This window comes from Eptesicus fuscus, chromosome 17 (assembly GCF_027574615.1).
Source record: "Eptesicus fuscus isolate TK198812 chromosome 17, DD_ASM_mEF_20220401, whole genome shotgun sequence".
In the NCBI taxonomy this organism is placed as follows: domain Eukaryota; kingdom Metazoa; phylum Chordata; class Mammalia; order Chiroptera; family Vespertilionidae; genus Eptesicus; species Eptesicus fuscus.
The window spans coordinates 2,573,284-2,592,749 of NC_072489.1; the positions used below are offsets into that span (position 1 = coordinate 2,573,284).

Consider the following 19,466-nt stretch of genomic DNA (forward strand, 5'->3'; position numbering starts at 1 on the left):
CGGATATACTAGTATTAGCCCAGCAAAGGCCAGATCATAACAGCTCTTTTATGTCTTGCTAATTCCACCCTGTGAACTGAGAATATTTATAGGTTTTTAAGCAGAGAGCATGACATGATCATTTGGTTTTACTAGTCTGTACTAATATATTTCAAAAAGTTATATCAACCGTATTTTCTGTCAGTAAATGCACTTAAGTTAAAAATGAATAGCAAACAGTATATACAAACACCACATTTGAAAATTTAAAAGTGTATCTTCCATAAATCCCATTGGTCAAAAATAAAATAATACAAATTAGAAAATATCTAGAGGTAAATGATAAAGACAACTAGGATATATTAAGACTTGTATGACATAGGGAAGCCCTGTGTACTCACATTTAAAAATAGAAATTAAGACTGGTTGGCATGGCTCAATGGTTGAGTGTTGACCTATGATCCAGGAGGTTACGGTTCGATTCCTGGTCAGGGCACATGCCTGGGTTGCAGGCTCGATCCCCAGTGTAGGGCCTGCAGGAGGCAGCTGATCAATGATTCTCTCTCATCATTGATGTTTCCCTCCCCTCTCTTCCTCCCCCTCTGTTAGACTATATTTTTAAAATAAATAAATAGAAATTAAATATAAGAAGTATCTAATTTAAATTAGGAAAAGAACAACAGGATAAATTCAAGTGAAATGAAATAGATGATAAAGATAAAAGCTAACACTTGTAGAGCACTTTCTATGTACTAAACACTGTTCCATGTACTTTACAAGGTTTTCCTCATTTAATCTTTACAACAACCCTGTAAGGTAGATACTGCTATTGTAATTCCCATTTTACAGATGAGAAAACTAAGATGCAGAGAGAAACGTATACAAACTTCTAACTAATAAGTGATAGAATTGGGGTTTGAAATTAATGGGGAAAATTTTCTTAAAGATTCAGTGGGCAGGATTAACAAAGCCAAAACTTGGTTTCTTGAAAAGACTGGTAAAATAAACAAACCATTTGAATGATGGATCAAGAAAAATGCAGAAAGCACAAATAGTATTAGAAATGTAAAAGGGGACATAACCTTAGATATAGAAGAGAATCTTTTAAAATAAGACAATACCTTGAATAACTGCCAATAAATTTTACAATTCAAACAACAGTTTTCAACCCAAGGCTTTGGATCAAGATGGCAGCATAGGTAAATGCGGTACTCACATCCTCACATCCAAATCAAAAATACAACTAAGCTATAGAACAACCATCTTTCAGAACTGCCTGGAATCTAGCTGAACAGAAGTCCTACAACTAAGGATATAAAAAACAAGCCATATCAAGACGGTAGGAGAGGTGGATACAGGGAACAGGCTGGTCCCACACCCACGTGTGGGGGTTAAAAATTGGGAGGTACATCTCGGCTGCAGAGGTCTCCCTGAGGAGCAGGGGGTCCTCAGACTCACATCAGGCCTCTCAGCCTAGGGTTCCAGTTCTAGGAAGAGAACTCCCCATAACTTCTGGCTGTGAAAAACAGTGGGGATTGTGGCAGGGTATTTGGCAGGTGCTGATTGGTGGTTCAGTGTATAGTCCATATAAGGTGCCTGGTTAGGTGTGAGGCTGCTGGAGTCCCACGTGTTTCTCTTAAAGGGCCATGCACAAACGTACTCCGACTCACTCACTCTGAGCTCTAGTGCAGGTGCAGTAGTTTACAAGGTTCCAGGTACATACAGGGAGAAACAATTATCTGGCATCAGAGCAAGAGCTCCCAGACAGAAGTGCTGATAGAGGCCATTGTTCCTTTGCTGAGTTATTCCCCCACAGAGCCAGCAGGCAGGAATCATATCTGAGTCTCCATCAGCCTGGCTTACACTGTTAGCCCTGCCCTGGTGATTCCCTGAGACTCCAATCCCACCAATATGTGGGCTCACCCAAGCTGTTTCCAGTGGTTTTTCCATAAAAATGGCCTGTCTTGGGTGCAGACTTCATACTTTCCTAAAATCTCTCAAACAAGCATCATCTGGCCAAGATGTGCCCCACACCTCTCACTAAGTGACCCCAGGCCAGGCTCTAGCGTCAGCCAGCCTTGCTTCACAGCTTGGCTTCTCCTGGGCTTCCACAAGTAGCAGCCACTTTGTAACTCATGCCAGGTAGCCCCAGGCAGAACACAGGCCGTGGCTGACCTTGACCTGTATGTTCTGGGAATCCCCAGAGCCAGTGCACTTGATGGATATCTTCAGACCACATCAGAGCACCACCCAACCACCTCCACAAGCAACATACTTAAGGAGAGGACTCAGTAGACACCAGAGCCCTGCTGAAGTAAGTCCTGCTTCGTGGCATGGGCCCCTGCACAGCTGATCCTCAGCCAGTCCTCCCAGCCAATCAGCCAGGGGATAAATTTCTCCCCTTGCCATGCCAACAGCAATCAAGGCTCAACTACAACAGGAGGGTGTACACAGCTCACATGGGTATGGTGAGTACACCTGGAGTGCCCAGCTTGGGTGAACAGGGAGGCTGTGCCACTAGACACTACAGAATAGCTACTATGTTAGACCACTCTACTAAGCCTGGGAGACATAGCAGCTCTACCTAATACATAGAAACAAACACAGGAGGCTGCCAAAATGAGGAGGCAAGGAAACATGGCCCAAATGAAAGAACAGAACAAAACTCCAGAAGTGAACTAAACAAAATGGAGACAAGCAGTCTACTAGGTGCAGAGTTCAAAACACTAGTTATAAGGATGCTCAATGAACTTAGGGGAAAAGTAGATGAAGTTAGAATTTTAAAATCATAAAAATGATTTTTTATGGAAACCATAAAAAATAACCATTCAGAAATGAAGACTATACTCACTGAAATGAGGAATAATTTATAGGGAATCAACAGTAGAGCAGATGAAGCTGAGAATCAAAATAGTGTTATGGAATATAAGGAAGCAAAAAAAAAAAATCACCTGCTCAAAACAGCAAAAAGAGCCAGCCGAAACCGGTTTGGCTCAGTGGATAGAGCATCGGCCTGCGGACTCAAGGGTCCCAGGTTCGATTCCGGTCAAGGGCATGTACCTTGGTTGCGGGCACATCCCCAGTCGGGCGTGTGCAAGAGGCAGCTGATCGATGTTTCTCTCTCATCGATGTTTCTAACTCTCTATCCCTCTCTCTTCCTCTCTGTAAAAAATCAATAAAATATATTTAAAAAAAAAAAGAAATACAACAGAGCCAAATGTCAACAGTACAACGATTGAAATTCCTTTTGAGAGCCAAAAACCGACTTCTGCGCATGGGCCACGAAGTTTCAATTGCACTGTACGTGCACACCCACACGTGGTATTTTGTGGAAGAGCCACACTCAAGGGGCCAAAGAGCTGCATGTGGCTCGTGAGCTGCAGTTTGCCGACCACTGCCTTAAGCAATATTTTAGATCTTGGGAAGTGATACTTACCTATACAACCCTTTTGAATTTATATCTTGAACTTGAGTAAGTGCAGTGAAAACAGTGGAAAATTTTGTTTTCTGGGTCTTGACACACATCAGTGCTGGAAGCTAGCAAAAGTAAGGGGTATGGTTTTTACATCTTTTCCGTTGTGTTGAGATAAGGAAATGGAATCATTTATCCAGAGCAGTCCTTTGGGAAAAGATTCATTTGTATCTGAAAGCAAAAGGAATTAGAGTATCATTTTAATTCCTTTGGCTATCTTCAGTCATTCCCTCAGCAAATATTTACTTTGTCCCTGTTATTTGCCAAGCACCATTGTAGGTGCTAGAAACACAGAATGAAAGAGATCGACTAACACCCTTGCCCTTATAGAGCAGATGGTAGGCAAAAACAAAATAAATAGTAAATTATATATCAAATTACAGTATGACAAGTGCTAAAGAGGAAAAAAGTATCGGGGAAGGAGGATAGGGATGGGGGTGGTATTACAGTTTTAAATAGGGTAAGTGGGAACACTGAAAATAAGTAAAGGGATAGTTAATACATGAATTTGGCAATGTAACCGGATACAGTATCAACACCCAAATATCTATGGCTTTTTATACACCAATAATGAATGCTCAGGAAAAGAAACTAAGCAAACAATCCCATTTGCCATTGCAACAAAAAAATTAAAATACTTACAAATAAGCTTAACCAAGGAGGTAAAAGACTTGTACTCGGAAAATTACAGGACATTGAAAAAAGAGATAGAGGAAGATATAAAAAATGGAAGAATATACCGTGTTCATGAATTGATAGAATTAACATTATTAACATGTCCATACTACCCAAGGCAATCTACACATTCATTGCAATCCCTGTTAAAATACCAAGAGCATATCAGAGATCTAGAACAGATACACCAAAAATTTATATGGAACCAAAAAAGACTCCAAATAGCTGCAGCAATCTTGAGAAAGAAGAACAAAGTTGAGGAATCACAACACCAGATATCAAGCTATATTACAAAACCACCATAATCAAACAGCCTGGTACTGGCACAAGAACAGGCATATAGATCAATGGAACAGAACAGAGACCCCAGAAATCAGCCCAAGCCATTACACTCAATATTTGACAAAGGAGGCAAGAGCATACAATGGAGTCAAGACAGTCTCTTAATAAATGGTGTTGGGAAAATTTGGACAGGTACATGCAAAAAAATGAAACTAGACCAGCAACTTAAACCATACACAAGAATAATCTCAAAATGGATAAAAGACTTTTAGTTGTAAAAAAAAAAAAAAAGACTTTTAGTTGTGAAACCATAGACATCCTAGAAGAAACCATAGGCAGCAAAATCTCAGACATCTCTTGTAGCAGTATGTTTCTAGATACATTTCCTGGGACAATGGAAACTAAAGAGAAAATAAACAAATGGGATTACATCATAATAAAAAGTTTCTGCACAGCAAAAGAAATCAACAAAATGAAAGGGCATCCCTGTATGGGAGAACATATTTTGCAATGATACATCTGATAAAGGGTTAATATCCAAAATATATAAGGAATTCATACAACTTTACAAAAGGAAGACAAAAAAATCCAATTAGAAAATGGCCAAAGGACCTAAATAGACACTTCTCCAAAGTGGACATACAGATGGCCAAGAGACATATGAAAAATGCTTAGAGTCATTGATCATCCGAGAGATGCAAATTAAAACAACAATGAGGTATCACCTCACATCTGTAAGAATGGCTACCATCAACAAAGCAACAAATGACAAGTGCTGGCGAGGATGTGGAGAAAAGGGAACCCTAGTGCACTGCTGGTGGGAATGCAGACTGGTGCAGCCACTGTGGAAAACAGTATGGAATTTCCTCAAAAAATTAAATATGGAACTGCCTTTGACCCAGTGATCCCACTTCTGGGAATATATCCTCCTAAGAAACCCGAAACACCAACCAGAAAGAATGTATGCACCTGTATGTTCATAGCAGCACAATTTACAAAGCTAGGATCTGGAAACAGCCCAAGTGCCCCTCAGTAGATGAGTGGATAAAAAACTGTGGTACACTTACACAATGGAATACTATGCAGCAGTAAATAGAAGGATCTCTTACCCTTTGAGACAGCATGGAGGGGCCAGGGGAGTATCATGCTAGGTGAAATAAGCCAGTCAGAGAAAGACAAGTACCACATGGTCTCACTCATACGTGGAATCTAATGAACAAAATACACTGATGAACAGAGAGGATCCAGAGACCTGGCAGCATGGAACAGAGTTCAGAATCTCGGAGGGAAGGCAGGGGAGGGTGGGTGGGTGGGAGGTAATCAACCAAAGAACTTGTGTGTGTGTGTGTGTGTGTGTGTGTGTGTGTGTGTGTGTGTGTGTACACATATATATATATATAAAACCCATGGACACCGACAATAGTGTGGTGAAATTCTGGAGCAGGGGGTGGGGACAGACTAGACGGGGTCAATGTGGGGGGCATATATGTAATACTTCCAACAATAAAGACTTTTTTTAAAGATTTTTAAAAAGACACCTTCCATTTTGTACAACTCATTGAAGCACCCTTTTATTTGCTAGATGGGATGCTGCTTGATTCATGAATTACTTAAAGCATATTAGATCTTTAAAAAAATAAAAAGAAAGAAAACAGTAACCACTTGGAAGATATATGCTATCAAGTCATACAGATGTTGCCCTGGCTGGTGTGCCTCCTTTGGGCGTTGTCCTGTGCACCAAAAGGTTGCTAGTTTGATTCCCATTCAGACCACATGCCCTGGTTGTGGGCTCAAGTCCCAGTAGGGGGCGTGCAGGAGGCAGCCCATGGATGTTTCCCTCTGTCATCAATGTTTCTCTCTCTCTCTCTCTCTCTCTCTCTCTCTCTCTCTCTCTCTCCTCTCTCTCCTTCCCTCTAAAAAAAAATCTGTCAAAAAGTCACACACATCATACAGATGTCTTGGGGAAAAGTTTTACAGGCAGGGCCATCCCTGGAATGTTTAAAGAGCAAGGCGGCTTGTGGGCCATTGTAGAACTCTGAGTGATTGGGAAGCCATTGGAGGGTTTTGAACAGAGGAGTGATGTGCTATAATATGCTTTTTATTATCGCTTTGGCAGCTATGTTGAGAATGTATTGTGGGTGGACGAAGGTAGGAGCACGGACAGGTAGGAGGCTGTTTCAGTAATCCAGGCTCAGATTGTTAGTGACTTGGATCAGAGAAATACTATGTGGAGGTCGTGAGACGTGCATAGGTTCTGGATATATTTTGAAGCTAGAACCAACAGGTTTTGCTGAAGGAATGAATGTGGACTACGAGAAGGAAGAAGGGAGTAGTCAAGAATGATCCCAGAATTTTAGGCCTGGGAAACTAAAAGAGTGGAAATAGACTGTTAACTGAGATGGCAGAGACGGGGGAGCTAGAGGATTTGGGAGTTGAGAAAGACCACAAACAATAAATTTTATAGCTTCTGGACACATTAAGTCAATTGTTATACTATTTCAGCTGTCTTAAAAGGAAATCTCATACCAGTCTATTATTTTTGCATATGTGTTATCAAGTATCTTTTTAAATATATTCCAGTTTGTTCAGAGTCACTAATTCCAAACTTTGGTACTCTTCAAAGCATTTGACTTGGGTCACATTGGTTAGGATGGGAAAGGGCAACCAATGTTGAACCAATTTCTAACTTAGATAGGTTAAAATTATTTGTGGTGAGAAAAGTGAAATGTACTGCATCTAGAATTTATTCCCAAATTCAGAATCCTATCTAATAATAGACAAAATATGCAAATTGACCATACCTCTGACACACCCACAAGCCACGCCCACCATCCAATCAGAGTGAGTATGCAAATTAACCCAAACCAAGATGGCTACAGCCACAGAGAGCAAGGTTTCCTAGGTAACAGAGGAAGCCAAGCTTTCTGCCAGCCGTTGCAGGCCTAAGCCTCCACTCAAGCTACAAAGTTTCAATTATAGAAGGTAAACAAATTCAAACAAATGGCAGCAGAATGGAGCTTGAGAAAGCAGGCCAGGGTTGCTGCCGGCAACAGGGGAAGCAAAGCTTTCCACACACCCTGGCCGGGCCCACCCGCTTAAGGCAACAAAGTTTCAATTATAACCCCAACACAAATGGCTGCGGGCCTCGGAGGGAGCCCCAGGCTTGGCTCTGCTCCAGGCTACAAAGTTTCAATTATAGAAGGAAAATAAATTCCAGATACCAGGGCCTCCGCTTGCGTTGCCAGGGGGCATGGCAGGCCTGCAAACCACCATAGGCCCCTCGCTCAGGCCGCCCCACACCCCAAGGGAACCCCACCCTCGCTCAGGCCGCCCCACACCCCAAGGGAACCCCACCCTTCAGGCAAACCAGCTGGCCCCCACCCCTGTACCAGGCCTCTGTCCTATCTAATAAAAGAGTAATATGCAGATTGATCATCACTGCAACACACAATATAGCTGCCCCCATGTGGTCAAAGATCCTGCCCCCATGTGGACACAAGATGGCCACCACAAGATGGCCAGCAGGAGAGGGCAGTTGGGAGGCACTAGGCCTGCAAGGGAGGGCAGTTGAGAAGGACCAGGCCTGCAAGGGAGGGCAGTTGGAGGTGATCAACCCTGCAGGAGAGGGCAGTTAGGGGTAACCAAGCCAGCAGAGGAGGGAAGTTGGGGGCAAACAGGCTGGCAGCAGAGTGGTTAGGGGGGTGATCAGGCTGGCAGGCAGAAGCGGTTAGGGGCAATCAGGCAGGCAGGCAGGCAAGCAGTTGGGAGCCAGCAGTCCTGGATTGTGAGACGGATGTCCGACTGCCCATTTAGGCCCGATCCCGGATCGGGCCTAAACGGGCAGTCGGACATGCCTTGAGGGGTCCCAGATTGGAGAGGGTTCAGGCTGGGCTGAGGGACTGGGCCTCTAGTATCTTATAATACTCTTTAATATATATATTAAAACCTTAATATTCTCTATAAGAAGTATTAGATCTGTTGTTGGCTCCTCCTTGGTGAAGTGAATGTATATAAAATATGTGTGTGCTCTTGGAGACCTGGTGTCTGGAAGGATTGTGTCAGCCAGGGTTCCTCAGGAAAGCTGGAGCCACACTGATTGTTTTAACGGAGAGAATTTGGCTTCAGGAGTTGACTGCACAGGTATGAGGAGACTGGGAAAAACTGAAGGAGCACTGGGTTTAACCAGTGTAGCTGTGGGAAGCACCTGCCGCCCCAAGACGTTGAATCTACAGAACCTGGAAGCTTGGAGAAAGGGTGCTCTGTGGACCCTCTCTGGGACTCAGAGCCCAGCGACTGCTGGCACCCCTGGAGCTCAGGGAGGCCCTGAGGAGCTGGCACTCGGACCCCGAGGAGTAGGTACCACTGGCTCTGAAGGCGGCGGGAGGCTGGTTCTGGGAGTGTGAAAGGACCCTGGGAACTGGCTTACTGCTGCTGCCAGGGTTCAGGTGACGCTGACTGGAACAGCAAACGAGATGAGGAGGAAGGAAGTTCCTTCTCCCTCTCCAGCTTTCTCTAGTTTCCCGCAGGCAGAGGCTCCCCGGGAGCCAGCTAGTGGAAGACAGATGGGCAGTGTCCCATTCAGCATCCCAAGTGTGGGATGTGGGTCCAAGTGTGAGTTTCTGGTTTTGTTTTGTCTTTTTGTTAAAAAGTGATAGTAATCATATTAAGGAGCATGGTACCTGGGAGACAACAAGACCTCAGTTCTTATCCTCTTGAAGGAAAGATTTCAATCAAGAGACACAATGCAGCAAAGCAAGCAAGAATTTATTGGCTGCAGCAAAGCACACTCAGGACAGTGATACAAGGAAGGGCTTAGATTAGAAGAAGCAACAGGAGAGCCTGGGCTGGGCTGCTTTGCTCACTGAGAAGTCAGAGAAAAGGGGGCCTTGGAGATAGGTTTAGGGTGTGAGCCTGGGGCGAGCTGCCTCTGTCCATTGTTCCCCTGGTTGCAAGTCTCCTGGGGTCCCTTAGAGGTTAGGGGATGCATGCCTGTGGGGGAAGGGAACGGCACATATGTGCTTCCCGTGCCCGTGGGGAGAGCTCACACTGGATCCTTTGTATTGAGGGTATTTAGGGTATTTCTCTCTCTCTTGCAGGTGGAGGTAGTCTGGGGGGGGGGGGGGGTGTCTGAATAGAATATTCATCAGCTTTCCAGGGGTGCTCTTTTAGGGTCATGGTCTCCACTGATTGGTCAGCGCCAGGGCAGGGCGTCATTATCCAGTGCAGCTGGTCCTTAGGCAGCCAGTGTCACTTGTCTGGTTTTGCTGCTTTTCTGGGCCTGGAGCTGAAATACAGCTGAGGCCTAGATGTGATCTTTAGAGAGGAAAGGTCAGGGGTTTCAAACCACATGACCAGCAATATGAAAAGTCCAAACCACATGACCAGTGATATGAAAGGTCAGGGAGTCCAAACCATGTGACCAGCAATAACCTAGGGGAGGAAAGGTCACCCTGGGGGCAAGATCCTTTCTAAGCACCCAGGGCTTTCTGCCCTGGTGACCTTCTGTACTTGGCCTGTGGTCCTTGCTCTACTCATGTCTGTCTAAATGCCCACAACAGCACTTTGTGTTTTTTCTCATCACCTACCAACTCCTGACTGTAGTAATGCACACTTGCTGCTTATTGGTTGTGTGAACTTTGGCAAATTTCTTAACTTTGCTGAGCTTCACTTTTTCCTTCAGAGTTGTGAAGATGAAATACTCTTAAGTGGCTCAATACAAGTTTCCCTTTTGATGTATTTACTCCTGTACCTACGGCACTTAAAACACTCCACTTGGCATCAGAAGGCCTGGGTTTCCGTCTGTTCTTCAAATTACCAGCTGTGAGAAATTCAGTAAGTCACCTTAGCTCCCTGAACCGTCTTTCCTCTGTAAAAGGAGGAGTAATTTTACTTACCGTGATGGTCATACAGACGGTTATAAAGATGGTGCTGTGGTAACATAAAGTTGCCATTAAATACTATACATCAGTTTTCATTTACTCTGCACAGAAGACCTAGATCCCGAGCTCTTCTGTACCACGTTACACTGATCTTATCTCTATAAAGTCCTGTGCAGAAACCATTACCCATAATAAATCGAGAGGGATGCCCACACACTGTTCCCTCCCAGCCATTTCTGCAACCACTGGTTGACTCTGTTTTGGGTCATTGTGCTTATTCCAGAGGAGATAGAAGACACACCCAGAGCCCCTCGATTAACAGCTGTTATTAAAGAGTCTCTTCTGAGCACAGATGTGTCAAAAATTGCTGTGTAGCATCATATAGTTCTAATTATTTGTGAGTTGTTTTTTTGTTTAACATAATTAACAAAAAACTTTGGAGAAACTAGGTTAGGGAATTTGTAGTACAAAGTTGAATGGTATTTTGAAAATAGATTATTTCCTGTTTTTTTAAAAATACTTAATAAACCAAGCATTTATTGTATACTAATATGGAGGCCCCTGGTGAGGGATATAAAACATATAAAATATAATGCCATACTAGTTTGTCTTTCCTCTGTGATTTTGGAAGTGTAAGAAAGGTCCAAACCTATCGAGAATTTCTGAGGGTTTTTTTGTTGTTTTGTTTTTTTTATCACATATAACGGAGCAAGATCTGAAATGCTTCAGAGAATAGCTGTTTCGCAGGTTCTTTTATGCATTTGAAATTAAGGAAGGAACATAAGGAAGGTTACATGGAGGTGGGAGAAAATAAGGCAGAAATTGGATTATAGGATAGTTCACAAGGTTACGTGTTCTCTTTTTTGGTTTGTTTGTTAATCCTCCCCTGAAGATACTTTTCCATTGATTATTAGAGAGAATGGAAAGGAGGGGGAGAGACACCGAGAGCAACGTGGATGTGAGAGAGATAATTATGTGCTCTCTTAAAGGTAGTTAAGACTTATTTCTAAGATGTGTTAACCTGAGATGCACAGAAACAGTGGACAGGGCTTGCTTAGAACCTTGCATTAAAGAAGTTAAAGGCCTGGAGCATGACTACCCACCCACCAAGACCTGCCCAGTTAAGACCTTATGATCAGATCACCCTATGAGGTTACTTGCCATAGGACCCCTTTTTTTCATCCACAGAATTTATACTTGTGTTGAGGACAGTAGTCTTAGCACAGAAGGAAAGTGAAAGGCTTTGAATGAAGAGGAGATGGTTGAGCAGAAATACAAAGATTAAGTGTGTTAAGTTTATTTTGAATAAATAAGTGAGCATTGGGGAAAGGTAAAGTCTGCTTGAAAAATAGTTTCAGGGGTGATGATGAAGTATATGGTCTCGAGGTGCTGAGACAGGCCTCTTTCCTTATAAAGCAGAGCTTCGCCATCCCTGCTGTAGGTCAGAATTGAGCTAGCTGGTTGGTCCTTTTCCAAACTTTTCAAAAACCTCATTATGAATGTCTCACTCATCACAAGTTCCCACAGCATGGATCCAAGGCAGGCTTTTTGGCGAGATTCCTGTGTATTACCACACATACACTCACAGAACTATTTATTTAAGCATGTTATTTTCTTAAGGGCTTATGTTTAGATTTTGGTGAAATTGTTTTTTACACTGATATAAAAATAACCGTGAATAGAATTGCTCCAGTCATAAGTGTATATGTTAGTTTAGGGATTGATGGGGTGGGAGTTAGAAATGGGAAGAGAATGGATGAGTTGCTGGTTAAGGGAAAAGACAATATTCTTATGCTAATCCAAGCTCTGGCTAAGGAGCAAAGCAGCCATACAAACAATGGCCACGGAGCCAGAAAGTCTGCAGTGAGTGAGCCTCCTCAGAAGGCTTGTCAGACCCGGCGCCTGGACCTGCCGAGGGAGGGGCCTCTGGAAGCCAGTCTTTTCCTTGTGCTTGATGGGTTTGGCAGCAGGCCAGCTGGTTGAAAATTCCCAAACCTCAGTACTAGAAAGTGAAAATCAAGGGTGGGGGCTTAACTGGAAGAGGAAAGAATGACCTTACTTTGTTTTTTCAGCTGACCTCACCCTTTTCCTGTTTTGTGGTGGGGTTTTTTTTAATACTCTGATCGAACTATTGGTTCACACTTCTTCCAGTTTGCAAAGCTTTACATTTTTTTATTTTGAAAGAAATTAATTTTACAGAGTTACTTTGCCTTAATGTTATTTTCCTGAAGAAGAAACTGCCCCAATCTATGTATGTATATAGCAAAGGAAATTTATTTAGATGCCTATTTGGACTATTTAATATAATATAATTTATATAATTAGGAAAGTCATCAGCATTTATATTAACAAATAAAATCACAAATTTCCCCAAAATTACATAGCAGATCTATTATAGATAGAGCTGATATATGAAACTGTAGGGGCAGGGGAAACTTTACCCTTACCCATTTAGTTCTGCAGGTCGAATGATTCAAAAGACATATGGACAATTACTAGGAAAAAATAAAATTTTAATACGTGTATGGGGGAAATTCATGTAAGCATGAAAACTGCAAAGACAGTGAGGCAAAATGAGATGTATGTGTGTCATTTGGACCAAGGACTGGGAGATAGGCAGTTCACCAGTAGATGGGAAGGAGCGAACATTTGGTAAACAAATGCTGGCAGGACCGCCCAGAAACAGTGGGCACAGAGGGCACTCGAGCAAACAGATTTATGCTTGGATCCTCCCTGTCTGCCACACTTGATTCCTGTGTGCTAAGATGGACATGCTGAGGTTCCCTTCACGAAGCAAGTTTTTCTATCAGAATCTCTCTAGGTAGGTAAGAGGGAAGGGAAAAAACCCTCTTCTTGAGTTTGTTGCACTTGTTTTCAGTTTGAAATAACCTACATGCCGGGTTAGCACCTTTGGGGGCACTCACTCTGACCCCCACAAAACCAGTAGAGTGACATTAGAATTACCTCTCTTAAATTGCCAGGATAGTATATGAAAAGTACCTTTATCTAAAATACAAAACTGATGTCGTCATTATGAAATCTATAGTTTAAAGGGGCAAATGTAAGAGTGTATAACTAGTGGCAGTTTTTCTCACACAAAAAATGAGCCTTAAGGATCCAAGATGGCGGCAGAGTGCAGGGAAGCCGCACTCACCTCCTCCCAGGACTAGACTGGAATTACAATGAAATTATTGAACAATCATCCTGAATAACCAACCGAAGACTAATTGGAGAGAAGCATTATAACCAAGGGTTTACAGAAGAAACCGCATCAAGACCAGAAGCTTCAATGGTAGGAAGAACGGAGTTACGGAAAGGGGGGCCCTGCTCCCACAGGCGGCAGTGGAGGTTCTGGAGTGATAGCTCAGATGCAGAGGTTCCCCAACCCAGAAATAAACCCAAGTCTTTATGGTCAATTAATATTTGAGAAAGGAGACAAGAAAATACAGTGGGGTAAAGACTGTCTATTCAATAAATGGTGTTGGAAAAATTTGACAGGTACATGCAAAAAAATGAAACTTGGACCACCAGTTTACACCATACACAAGAATAAACTCAAAATGGATTAAAGACTTAAATGTTAGACTCAAAACCATAAAAATCCTAGAAGAAAACAAGCAGTGAAATCTCGGACATTTCTTGTAGCAATATTTTTTCTGATATATCTCCTAGGACAGGGGAAACAAAGAAAAACCATTGGGACTAAAACAAGTTTTATCACAGCAAAGGAAACCATCAACAAAATGAAAAGACAAACCACTGAATGGGAGAACATTCGCCAAAGATACATCTGATAAAGGGTTAATGTCCACAATTTATAAAGAACTTAAAAAATTCAACACCAAAAAGATAATTCAACTAAAAAATGGGCAAAGGACCTGAAGAGACTATTCTTCAAAGAGGACATAAAGATGGTCAGGAGACATGAAAAGATGCTCAAGGTCACTAATCAGAGATATGTAAATTAAAACCCCAATAAGATATCATCTCACACCTGTCAACAAACAAATAGTGCTGGCCAGGATGCGGAGAAAAAGGAACCTTTGTGCACTCTTGGTGGGAATGCAGACTTGGTTCAGCCACTGTGGAAAGCAGTGTGGAGTTACCTCAAAATAATTAAAAATAAAACTGCCCAGTGATTCCACTTCTAGAAATATATCTGAAGAAACTCAAAACACTAATTTGAAAGAATATATGTATCTTTATATTCATTGCAGCGTTATTTACAATAGCCAAGATTTGGAAGCAGCCCAATTGCCCATCAGTAGATGAGTGGATAAAAAAGCTGTGGTACATTTATACAATGGAATACTACTTGGTCAGAGTAGTAAAGAAGGAAATCTTACATTTTTGTGGCATGGACGGACCTGGCGAATATTTTTATTTTTTTAAAATATATTGTATTGATTTTTTTCTTTTCTTTTTTTTTACATAGAGGAAGGGAGAGGGAGAGAGAGTCAGAAACATCAATGAGAGAGAAACATCAATCAGCTGCCTCCTGCATACCTCCTATTGGGGATGTGCCTGCAACCAAGGTACATGCCCTTGACCGAAATTGAACCTGGGACCCTTGAGTCCACAGGCCCATGCTCTATCCACTGAGCCAAACCGGTCAGGGCAGACCTGGCAATATTATTATAAATGAAATAAAGCCAGAGAAAAAACAAATACTATATGACTTCACTTATATGTGGAAACTAATGAACAAAATAAACTCACAAACCAAATAGAAATAGACTCATAAATCCAGAGAATAGACTGGCAGCTATTAGAAGGGAGAGGGGAATAGGCTGGTGACATGGATTAAGCCCAAAAAGGGGACAGGATTAAGCCCAAAAAACCCTCATAGACAACAGTATGATGATTACCAGAGGGAAAGGGAGTAGGGGAGGAGGTAGAGGGTATCCTATTTAATAAAAGAGTAATATGCAAATTGACCATCACTCCAACACACAAGATGGCTGCCCCCATGTGGACACAAATGGCCACCACAAGATGGCCAGAGGGGAGGGCAGTTGTGGGCGATCAGGCCAGCAGGGGAGGGCAGTTAGGAGGAACCAGGCCCGCAGGGGAGGGCAGTTGGGAGGAACCAGGCCTGCAAGGGAGGGCAGTTGGAGGTGATTAGGCCTGCAGGGGAGGGCAGTTAGGGGTGACTGGGCCGGCAGAGGAGGGCAGTTGGTGGAGACCAGGCCTGCAGGGGAGGACAGTTAGGGGCAATTGGGCCAAAAGGGGAGCAGTTAGGCGTCGATCAGGCTGGCAGGCAGGCAAGCGGTTGGGAGCAAGCAGTCCTGGATTTTGGGAGGGATGTCCGACTTCCCGTTTAGGCCCGATCCTAGTGGGACATCCTTCGAGGGGTCCCATATTGGATAGGGTGCAGGCTGGGCTGAGAAATACACCACCACCACCCCCCTGCACAAATTTCGTGCACTAGGCCTCTAGTGAGGTGATAAGTAGTGATAAAAGGAAACTTGACTTAAGGCGGTGAATACACAATACAATATACAGATGATGTTTTATAGAATTGTATACCTGAAACCTATATAATTTTATTAACCTATGTCATCCCATTAAATTCAATATAAAATTTTTTTCTTAATGAACCTTATTTATATAATTTAAAAACAAAGCATACTTTTGGTTACTCCTTTGAAAGAAATATGTCAGTTATATTATCCAGTTCTTTAACCTTTTGCACTTGGATGTCGAGTGTGACTCGACACGGTTAGCATCGGTAGCAGCTCTTTTTATACTCTTTGAATGTATCAATAATTTGAAATATAAAAAAATCCAAATAAGTAAGTTTGTATGAAAAGAAACTCCAGTTTTTTTATTCTACTGCCGTGCTTTGTAAAATCTGGGGTATTTAAAAAATTAAATCCCGAGTAGAATAAAGGAATCGAGAAAAAAGCAAGCGAGTACAAAGGGTTAAGACTGTCTTATACTTTTATTGTTATACTAGTGGCCCGGTGCATGAAATTCATGCACAGGGGTGGGGGGTTCCCTCAGCCCAGCCTGCACCCTCTCCAATCGGGGACCCCTTGGGTTATGTCTGACAGGGATCAGTCCTAAACCGGCAATTGGACATCCCCCTCACAATCTGGGACCGCTGGCTCCTAACCACTCACCTGCCTGCCTGCCTGATTGCCCCTAACTGCCTCTGCCTTCCTGCCTGATTGCCCCTAACCCCTCTGCCTGACTGCCTCTGCCTGCCTGCCTGCCTGCCTGCCTGCCTGCCTGATCGCCCCTAACTGCCCTCCCCTGCCGGCCTGATCTCGCCCCCAACTGCTCTCCCTTGCTGGCCTGATCTCACCCCCAACTGCCCTCCCCTGCTGGCCTGATCTTGCCGCCAACTGCCCTCCTGTCATTCTTCTCTAAAGTTTTTAAGAGGCCTGACCACGTGGTATGAAGGGAGGTCTTGCTTGCCCTCTGATTATAGCACTGTACTTCAGGCAGTGGGCGATAAGATTGCCTTAATGTCTCAGCAGTTGTCTCAGGTGCTGATGTGGAGAGAACTTATAATCAAAACATTTTAAAGGTAGGGATTTCCATTGTTAGGTTACAAATGAGGTATTTGAAGCCATTTTACCTTTAGTCTATCCTTGGCTGATAGCTGTTCTCCATATAAGTTATTGCAGGTGTTTTGCCTATAAAAATGTCTTTCAGACGGGGTTGTCCTGGATAGCACCTGTTACTGCCTGTGCCCTGTTGGCAAGTGTGTTATAAACATGTATGTGAGGAGGAAACTTATATTGAGCACCTACTCTGTACCACCCTCCAAAATACTTTATAATGTATAGTTTACATTACATTATGTACATAAAATATCCAGCAGGCAGTCAATATAAGGTAGCACTTAACACCTGGACTCTGGTATCAGATCTTCTTGATTAGATTTATAGTCCTGCCACTTACCAGCTGTGTGGTCTTGGATAAATTTCTTATACTTTACTTGCCTCGATTTCCTCATATGTAATGTACCTATCTTATAAGGTAGTTGGAATGAATTGATAAGTTAATATTAATGTATTCAAAGCATTTATAATGGTGCTGGTGCATAATTACACGTGACTATGTGTTAGCTATTATCTCATTTAGTTCTCAAAATAATTGGGAGTTAATAATATAATTCCAGTTTTACAGATGAGGAAACTAACCAGAGAGGTTAGGTTACTTCTTTAAGGCAGATCCAGGATTTGAGATGCCCAGAGTAGCAGAGTCACAGAAGGTTATGTGGAAGGAAACACACATAATCCCTTTGCTCTGAAAGGTGCTTAGAGTCTGGTGGAGCACCCTGCAAGATGTCTTGGTTGTACCTTTGATGAGACAAGACCACGTGTTACGTTTCAACACATTGATGAAGAAACTGACACTGAAAGGTGGAATTAATCATAGCAATCCATTTCCTCTCTAAGACTAAGCTTTTTGAAGCAGAAACTGTCATGCTTATATTTGTTTTTCTACCACCTTATACTTATGGGTAATATATACTCAAAAAATGCTGTTGGTGAGTGAGTGAGTGTATGAATAAATAAGGAAAAGTGTCATGAGGGTGTGAGAGCTCGAGCTGGTGAGGGAGGCAGAAAGGATCCAAGGGTTTTGGTTTGGGTGACTGGACAGAGAGCTCCACCCTGCTCTGTGCTAGCAAGTGGAGGAGGAGGAGCAGGTCTAGGGGAGTGAGAAGGAAAGTTAATGAGTTTGATTTAGATAGGTGGAATATAGTCCTAGCAGAGATAGTTATAGACACATTGAAAGAAAGGGAGATAGCAGGGTTAGAAACATACTGGAAACTTCTTTTGAATTTGGAACCTGGAACAAGTCTCCCTAGAATCATAATTTTATGTCAAATTTTCCTGAAAAATGCTGTTGTCACATTGTAGGTCTTATTCTGTAATTATTTCAGACTTTGCATCTTACTTTCTCAGCACTATATAGATGGGAAGCAAATTAATTTCCTAGTAGAGAAGTGAGAAATTGCAGAGGTTTTAGAACTAAGCTGTATATAAAACCTGCAATATAAGTGACATCTCATTGTAAACCTTATTTCCTCAGTACTGGGAGTGCCTTTGGAGAGCTAGTAAAAGTGAAAAATTCTCAGGTGGGTAAAGTAGAAACTCAGGTTATTTATAGTAGAAACTAGAGGCCCGAAGCACGAAATTTGTGCAAGAGTAGGCCTTCCTTCCCCCAGCTGCCAGCACCGGCTTCCCTCGCAGCCCCGGCTTCGTCCAGAAGGTTGTTTGGTCTAATTAGCCTATTATGCTTTTATTACTATAGATGATACCAGGGTTAATTGTGTCATCAATAAAGTTTTATCCTATATAATAAAGAGCTAATATGCAAATGGTCATCACACCATCATGCCACAATGGCTCAGACACTCAACACTGGGGAGAGAAGAATGGGAACCAGCCAGGCACAAATGAGCTTGCGAGAGAGGAACGGGGACCAGCCAGGCTTCGGTCCCAGGCACCTGCGGCTGCGGCCCAGGCAAAGCCGCCCACCCACAGTCCCCTGCAGCTGCGGCCAGCCCGGGTGAAGCTGGCCTGGGTCCTGGGTGCCTGTGGCTGGCCAGAGGGAGAGAAGCCCAGGTCCCGGGTGTCTGCGACCGGCCGGAGGAGGGAATCCTAGGTCCCAGGTGCAGGGCGAGGCAGAAGCGGTTAGAGGCAATCAGGCCAGGAGGGGAGCAGTTAGGGGCGATCAGACAGGCAGAGGGGTTAGGGGCGATCAGGCAGGCAGGCGAGCGGTTAGGAGCCAGCGGTCCCGGATTGCAAGAGGCAATTGGACATTCCCTGAGGGGTCCCAGATTGGAGAGGGTGCAGGCTGGGCTGAGGGCCCCCGCCCCCGCACAAATTTCGTGCACCAGGCCTCTAGTTCATTCTATAATTCAGGCTGAAGTCAATAAAAATCAAATTGCCTGAACCAATAGGATGGGAGCAAAACAGAATTAGGTTCATCTTTATACAAACTAGCCTTTTTTTCTGTTACCTGTTTAACTATTTTACAGTTGCTGAACCTTAGTTGGAGAGGTTTTATTTCACATCATCCATATTAAAAACTCAATTTTATTCTAGTAAAGTCAGATTTGCCGTATTTTAGGAAAATAATTTTATTTAAGGTATGTTTCTATTGGTTTTACTTTCATGATAGAGCACACAGCATATTTAAATGTGTGATTTTCTAGG

General features: G+C 43.0%; 1 protein-coding gene across 2 annotated transcripts in view; it reads left to right on the top strand.

Annotated features, from left to right (window-relative positions):
* BMPR1A (bone morphogenetic protein receptor type 1A) overlaps nt 1–19,466 on the top strand; it is a 192,324-nt gene that overhangs the window by 118,805 nt on the left and 54,053 nt on the right. The window lies entirely within an intron of this gene.